This window comes from Cetorhinus maximus, chromosome 2 (assembly GCF_964194155.1).
Source record: "Cetorhinus maximus chromosome 2, sCetMax3.hap1.1, whole genome shotgun sequence".
Taxonomy (NCBI): Eukaryota; Metazoa; Chordata; class Chondrichthyes; order Lamniformes; family Cetorhinidae; genus Cetorhinus; species Cetorhinus maximus.
In genome coordinates, this window is record NC_135880.1 from 55,072,461 (window position 1) to 55,079,806 (window position 7,346).

The following is a 7,346-nucleotide window of genomic DNA, read 5'->3' on the forward strand; positions in this document are numbered from 1 at the left end:
ATGTAGAATTCCCGCTCCTATTTATGTCTGGTGTTGGCCTGGTTAGTTTGTTAAGCTAAAGGGTATTGACATGAGTTGTTTCCTTTCACTATGCACTATAACACCCTTCAGATTTGCAGGTTAATTAGATAGGTGTTCAGCAAGTGAGTTTATTCACAGAGAGAGGAGATTGTACAAATCTCATATAGAATGAAACAGCGCCAGTTTATTTTATGTTTCTTAATCAAAAGGACGCTACATCAGTTTTAATGGTTTTATTAATACGATACCATACTCACATATTAAAACTTAATTAAATGTTGCAAGCAGCAAGACGAGTTTCTAATAAACTAGGCTACCTGTTTTGACGAGGCTTTCAAATTAATATTCGTGATCATTTTCTCCTGTTATTATTCAATCGCATGTCTGTTGTATACATATAAGTGTGGATATTATGTTTAAACTATTGTTCATTCAATGCAAACTCCATATTTCAAATGACAATCCTAGCCTTTGAAACAATGCTCCTTTAATGATCATTAATGCTTTATTACTATTTAAATAACTAACTTATGTCAAGAAGTATTACAATGTAGCACAGTATTCTTCATTGATCTCAATTTTCCAATGACAAGACTATGCCAACGTTTTATTTTAGTACATCGCTTTTCAGGATTCTCACTACAGTCATGATATCAGGAAAAATGTAACGACGTAGGAAATGAATAAACACTAACAAGCAGTCGATAAATTAAACTGAGGTGCAATCGTTAGCAATGGTACTACAGACTGTAGCACTGGTTGTACAATTCCAATCCTAGTTCCACATAAAATGTCACAGTATCCAAAGAATGAGAAAATTATACATTTTATCAAAACACACGAAAGGCTTTAAATGACACGGGTTGTGACGTTAACGTTACTGCGAAGCAGATAGGTCCATTTTGAATTAAATGCTGGCACAGTAACCAGACTACACAGTGGATTTTTTTTTCCAACATAACGGTCATTTTCATGAAATGACACCAGTGTCACCGTAAAGTACAATAGTGGACATTTAAAACAACTAATAGATTAAATAGTGAGTCATTACTAAAGCGCCCCAAAAATACTAAAGTATTTTAAATAGGTTTACAATATGATGAAGCGAATTGTGTACAAATATCTCAATCCATTTTGACATGTTCTGGGATTTGCTTAACTATGCTCTTAAGCGAATGACAATGTGTCCAATTATTGCAATGTATAAGGCATGGTAGACTGACGTGCAAACAGGCAGCAGAGGGGAATCTTTCGGTATTTTTTTCAATCTTTCCAGTTTCAAAGGGCCTATTACATAATATAAATGCAACAGTTACAACTTATGGTTTTCTTGATATCATGAAAGGTGAAAACTGTATACCAAAAATGGATATTGTGTAAGTTGGATGTCACAGAAGACAGTGCTATAAACTATAGGCAATGCCGACATACCTTAATACACCTTGTGCAGCATCCTTCCAAAATAAATAATTCACGAAGAACACTTGTAATACGATTTTCAATGTATAAGTGCATATTACTGTTCAAAGTAATAGACTACTGTAAGTGCTGCTAAAAGCTACTAACAGTGTTTTCAGTAAAAACTGTGGAAATGATGTCGGTACACAATTATTCATATATGAGTTCGGTAGTGGGCTGTATTTTGTGTAAATATCAATCTCATTATATCTGTGTCCCAAAGTCTGCAGCAAATTTTGTATTAAGAATGCATAATCTCGCGAAATGAATTAGTTCGAATACACAACAACGGTCAAACTGAAATGAATCTTTTCGGAATTCAAATTAGTTCAGTTCTGTGCTATTTAGTTTATATGTACACGAAAAGAGAAGTAATTTCAGGAAATATAATCCTAACCGGTTAGCTGCACCATTTTCAGGGGGAAAGTCCTTCAGCGCCAACGTCACTAAAATATACTAGTTGCCAAAAATGATTGCAGCAATAATAACTACCTGTCACATGGGTTGGCTTTCACTCGCAGCAGCGTGTTTTAATAGGAATAATAATTAAAGGCAATGGAAGTGGCTATAGTGAACGTGACGATTATACACTCGTGTTTCATTACTGATGTTCCCAATTTCAAACCTGCCAATCTCCTTTTGGTTGCATTATTACTATATATACGCCTTTGGCACAATAAAGGAGGCTTTAGATTAGTTTATTAAATGGTTATTTTAGCCACTTTCCTATTGAGTTTATAATTGAATTAAGAATTTCGAAATGCAGGGACCAGTCTAAGAACACCAAAATGCTGGTCAGCTTTACCTTATTGAAGTTGCCAACTGTATGCCTATTGAGACAATACTGACACAATCCCTCCATAAAACTTGTTCCCTAAAGCAGATGATGAACAGGAACTATTTTACCACAAATTTGATAGCTCATATTCCGCCTTAAAATCGTAAAAGACCAAAGGAGCACAGGTATTATCAAGTGAATAAATCACCATTGGGTATACAGTGTGGATATCCATTGCCTAAAACATAAATTTAACTACATTTATACAGCAAAAACTCAGGTTAAAACACATTTGAAAGATGTACCTATAGCACAGCAGTTAGTTGAGCCAAGTTTTAAATGAAAATGTCATTAGTGCTCTGCAGATTGGGACGTGATTGTCATGCCACTGTTGTAACCTTTTTATAGGTTTCCAGATGGATTCAGCGACGATGTATGGCATGGATCTGAAGTACCCTCGTGATCTTAAAATAATGTCGCGACTACATATGTTAATATTCAGAATTCATAATTGTCCGCGAATGTACGTGTGCACGTGAGCTTTATGTGATACATTGCTACAGATACATAGACTTATATTCGACATTTTGCCGCCCTAATTCTGGATTAGATAAATGGGTGTAATTAAAGCGAACAGTACTGAGTCATTCTAGGAATCACCTATCTCATTGGAGCCGTGTGTCATGCTTATGAATAAGCCGCAGACCACTAAAACGAGATCTTGCTAGTCAAAACAGCCATCTTGTATGATAAAAGGCCATTTAATTATAGCTATCTGTAGCGCTTTTGCAAAACACTTGACTTGCATTCTGTGCTGCTCTGTACTTTTTTCTATATACAACATTTGCATTTTTATCTTATTTTTATGGCTGATCAGTGTCGTATGCTTTTTGTTGGGGCGCCATATCCTTTACCATAACTGTATGTGCATTGTGAAGTCAATTGTTTTAGGTACCACAATCTGTCAATACGATCCTACATGACACAATAACAAGACCAGTGCGTCATTAACTAAATGTTTTTATACCGTGAACATAGTACACAATTCACATGCATTTGTATACACGAAGTACAGAATGTTTTTTTTTACCGTTTTCGTCGGTATTATGTGTCAGAACATGAATGTATCCGGTTTACTTTCAACCTGTAAAATATCCACGAATTAAAAAGATTAGTTAATGCTATTAGAACGCCAATAATTTTGACAAATACTTTAAAATGTAGTAAAAGGCTAAAAAAAAAAGATGTTTAGTCTTTTGGCAACGTATTACTGACATGGGAGGTGTTTGCAATATAAATAGTTCCACTCAATTCCTCCTTGGCCACTTAACCCTGTTGTGTAATAAAGTCATGAATATTCATTTGTACATTACATGACGCAAATTTGCAACCAACAAGACAGTTTTAAGGTGTTTGTTGTTATTGCAGAGTAGTGATTTTATAAAACAAAAATAAGGTGTGCGAGAATCACATGAAATGGGCGAAAAGCTAAACTGTTCACATTTGCTGTCTGGAAGTAGCTTCTGTATTCATCTTCAAACAAGATTAAGGCAGGTCGTTTGAACTGAAGAGAAGACGAGCCAAGAACAAGATATGAATGCAATCTGCCGCTTTATGACTATCTGAGAGATGTGCTTATAACAAGATTTCCTTCCACCTTCCGCACTTATTAAAATCACGACTTCAATTCAAATAAGTCAAAGTAACACAACGCTACATCTGCTCCTATCTTTAAATATTATTCCAATGTTTGGGTTATAGTTTTGTTTCCAAAGTGGTGAAAACACAATAAAAATACACTATGAGCGATATGTGTTAACCTGCAGACAAAAGAAACATAATGCACGCTCAGTTGGCCGCATTTATTAAAATATAAATGCGTGCCCTAGTTCTGATTTCCGCTGAAAGACTGGATTGTTTGCAGCAAAACGCTCCCTGATCTCTACCCTGTTGTCGAGCTCTGAAGCCTCTCTGAGTGCCACTGACCGTGGCCATGAGACTCAATTCAACTCGGCCAACGAAGATTGCGTATCTCTCTCTGAAACAGAACGTGGCAACTCTGATAATAAAACAAACAACTCAACAGCCATGTCAATAATGCAAACTCACTACTGATAGCGGCATTAGATTATTTTCAGCCTGGTACCTGGAATCATTATCCTGATAAAATACACCTTGCCCATACATATTGGGTACCCTACTGAAAACACACTGCTATCTAGGACAAGCTGCACTTTGAATGGAGATCCACAGGCAGAGCCTTGTCTCTGCGCCTGCCTGTCAGTAATCTAGACTAGTAACAACTCCATCAACTTCATAATTTAGCAGAGTTCCAGCCACAGATTATGATGAAATGTTTTAGAATCATAATTGAAACACCAGAATCGTCTGCTAAATACTGTAGCCTTATCCAAACCGATAGACAGGAGCCAGATTCACAGATAATATAGCGTGAAACATAATAGATTAAGATAGAAACATAGATACAGGACGAGATTGTGGAGCCGAGTGAATGGAGTGAATATATCTGACCAAAATGCACAACTGATGAAGTTTCGTACGGTCAAATGTCAGCATGCTGTAAACTATGGAATGCAATGTCCACCTCTTTTTCTGTTCAGAAGCACTTCGAAATGATTAAACTAAATCCTTTACCCCCTCCCCCCTTACAATCGAGTAATGTAAACAGTCAAAATCAAGTTCAACACCATTAAAATAATTACCATAACAATTTCTATGAGCATCCTTTCATTTCCAGGCAACACACCAGCTCTTAATGTTTAACTTTAAATGGGTATATATTGTATATTTTACAGAGAAAAATAATTTTACATTACTGATCTGAATTTTCTATTTGGTAAAACGAACTCACCTTTTACTCCCAACCAACAAAAATGCCAAAGTTATTGCAGCATTTTCACGATTTATTACACGGATGTAATTCATAATATAATCAGCTAAATCATTAACTGAATTAAAACACAGACATTGATTTAAGATTAAAATATCATTTAACTAAACGTTAGAATTGCCACTGGCACGGATTGTCATATAGTGCAACCAGATGTAAGATGTGTATACTTACAGACTGGTAGAACGTAAACTTCAAGGTGGTTTCATTTCTGAAATCTTGATGCACAAAACCCCGCAGCTGAAAGGTCCTCTTGGCAAGTTTTGACTTCTTCATCGGCCCACAAGCAACCAATGCCATTCCTCGTCAATTTCATTCACAATAGCCGCTTATTTCCACATTATTCTGGTTGAAATGACACTGAAATAGAGGAGAGGAAACCTTCCACTCTTTAAGGAAAATAACTTTTTTTCCCATAACATTTTGCTGTCCCAAGCCCAAGAAGTAAAAAAAAAAGTGACGGTACTGTCTGCAAGTTTTTTTGGGGGGGCCGGGATGAAGATTGTCCAGCCCCTCTGGCGGGGACGTGGTCTGAAAATCAAATAACTTCCCCATTTCTTTTGTTGCTGATGAACTGAAGCCCTATTGTTCATTCCTTGCATGATCTGATTTTTTTGTGTGTGGAAGGGCCATTCCCAGAATACGCCGTGCCTTCTCTCATTTGGCGAATAATGTATTTCTTCAAACCGCTCCCCCCCACCAACCGCTCCCAACCACCACCCCCCCCCCCCCCCCCCACCACCCCAACACACACAGACCCTGTCTGACAGACACAACAAATGAGAATTTACTTGAATAGAGCCAAGAGCTGACAAGAAACTCCCTTGTTTTTTCTGTTAAAAAAAACATATTTTCGTGTGTGTATGTGTGTGTGTGTGGGGAGTTAACAGGCCCGCCGGGAAGTTCACGTGTTTACGCCCCATTATTAGGCTTTTAATTGCTGAACTTTTTCCCTCTTTCAAAGAGCGCTCATTTTTTTTTCCACACAGAGCTCCAGACATTGACCGCTGTCCATCTGACATTGTGACGAGCCGAGAAGCTGCGAGTTCGCACTCAGCGCTCTTCAGCCGCTTTGTCTTTTTTTTTGTGTTGTTTGCCCCTTTATATGTATTTATTTTGTTTCTTCACTGTTAGCTCGTCTGATTCCCTCCCTCCCCGACTCTCTTCTCTTCGTCACCGAGAGGGGGAAAAAAAATAAACTGAAAACAAAAACAACCTTTTTTTTTAAAAGAAAATCTGCAAACTTCTGACTGACTTTTTGTTTTTCTCCCCCCCACCCGCTCTCCTCCTCCTCCTCGGGAAAGTACATCAGTAGTGGAGTAAAGAGCAAGAGTCCTGTGCGACGCGAAGCGCTGCACTGCCGTTCTTGCCACACCATCCAGAATCGGCGACTGAAAGGCAGGCCGGATTTTCCCGCCACCGCCAGCCATTCATTCCTGTGGCGGGAACAATTTCTCACTCTCCGTCTTGGGCAAACGGACATTTTTATTCCTTTTTTTAAAAAAAATAGACTAGAATTTTCTTCAGCTTTTGTCGTCGTCGTGTCCCCCCCACCCCCCCCCCCCCGCCCAGTTATATATAGTATACATCTAACAGGAACCGAAGCCAGTGAAATAACTTGGAGATGCTTCACTGAAGGATTTTCCAGGCGTCTTTTTTTTTTACTGCACGCTCAGTGTATCGGCGAGGTCACGTCTGCTTACGTCACATTAAGTGTACGTCTGGCAACATTTCAAATGAAATTATTAGCAACAAGAAAAATATGCAAATAGCCAGCTTATTGTCTGACTGCAACAGAATTGATAGCGTCGTCCTAATTGATTTTTTCTAGCCTTTATTTTTGTGTTTTCCAATAAGAAGACTGTGAGAATAGAGCGTGCGGGATTTTTATATATATATAAAGGGACACTGGAGAAATATCCCTGCGTAATAACGCCGGTGGTGCGCCATCACCTCTGCTGTTGGCTGTAGCGGTGTGCGTTATTTTTAATATGTATATCTCTGTAAGTGTTTACTCACTTTTTTTATTTTACCGAAGCTATTGGCCGAAAACGTCTGTTTCTACATCAATATTCCAATGTATTATTGCTTCTTTTTAAAACCTCTATGTATAACCTAATTTTTTTTCTTAAATAGGTTATTTGTTTGGGCTTACGTTAAAATTAGCGCGTTGGAATC

General features: G+C 37.8%; 1 long non-coding RNA gene across 3 annotated transcripts in view; it reads right to left on the minus strand.

Annotated features, from left to right (window-relative positions):
• LOC144694466 (uncharacterized) overlaps positions 1-5,968 on the minus strand; it is a 261,059-nt gene extending 255,091 nt beyond the window's left edge. For all 3 annotated transcript variants that reach the window (XR_013579760.1, XR_013579759.1, XR_013579758.1), the window contains exons 1-2: positions 5,343-5,968; positions 3,348-3,401 (exon numbers count right to left, since the gene is read on the minus strand). This is a non-coding gene — a long non-coding RNA (uncharacterized LOC144694466). The remainder of the gene's footprint in view (positions 1-3,347; positions 3,402-5,342) is intronic.
• Between the last annotated feature and the right edge of the window lie 1,378 nt (positions 5,969-7,346).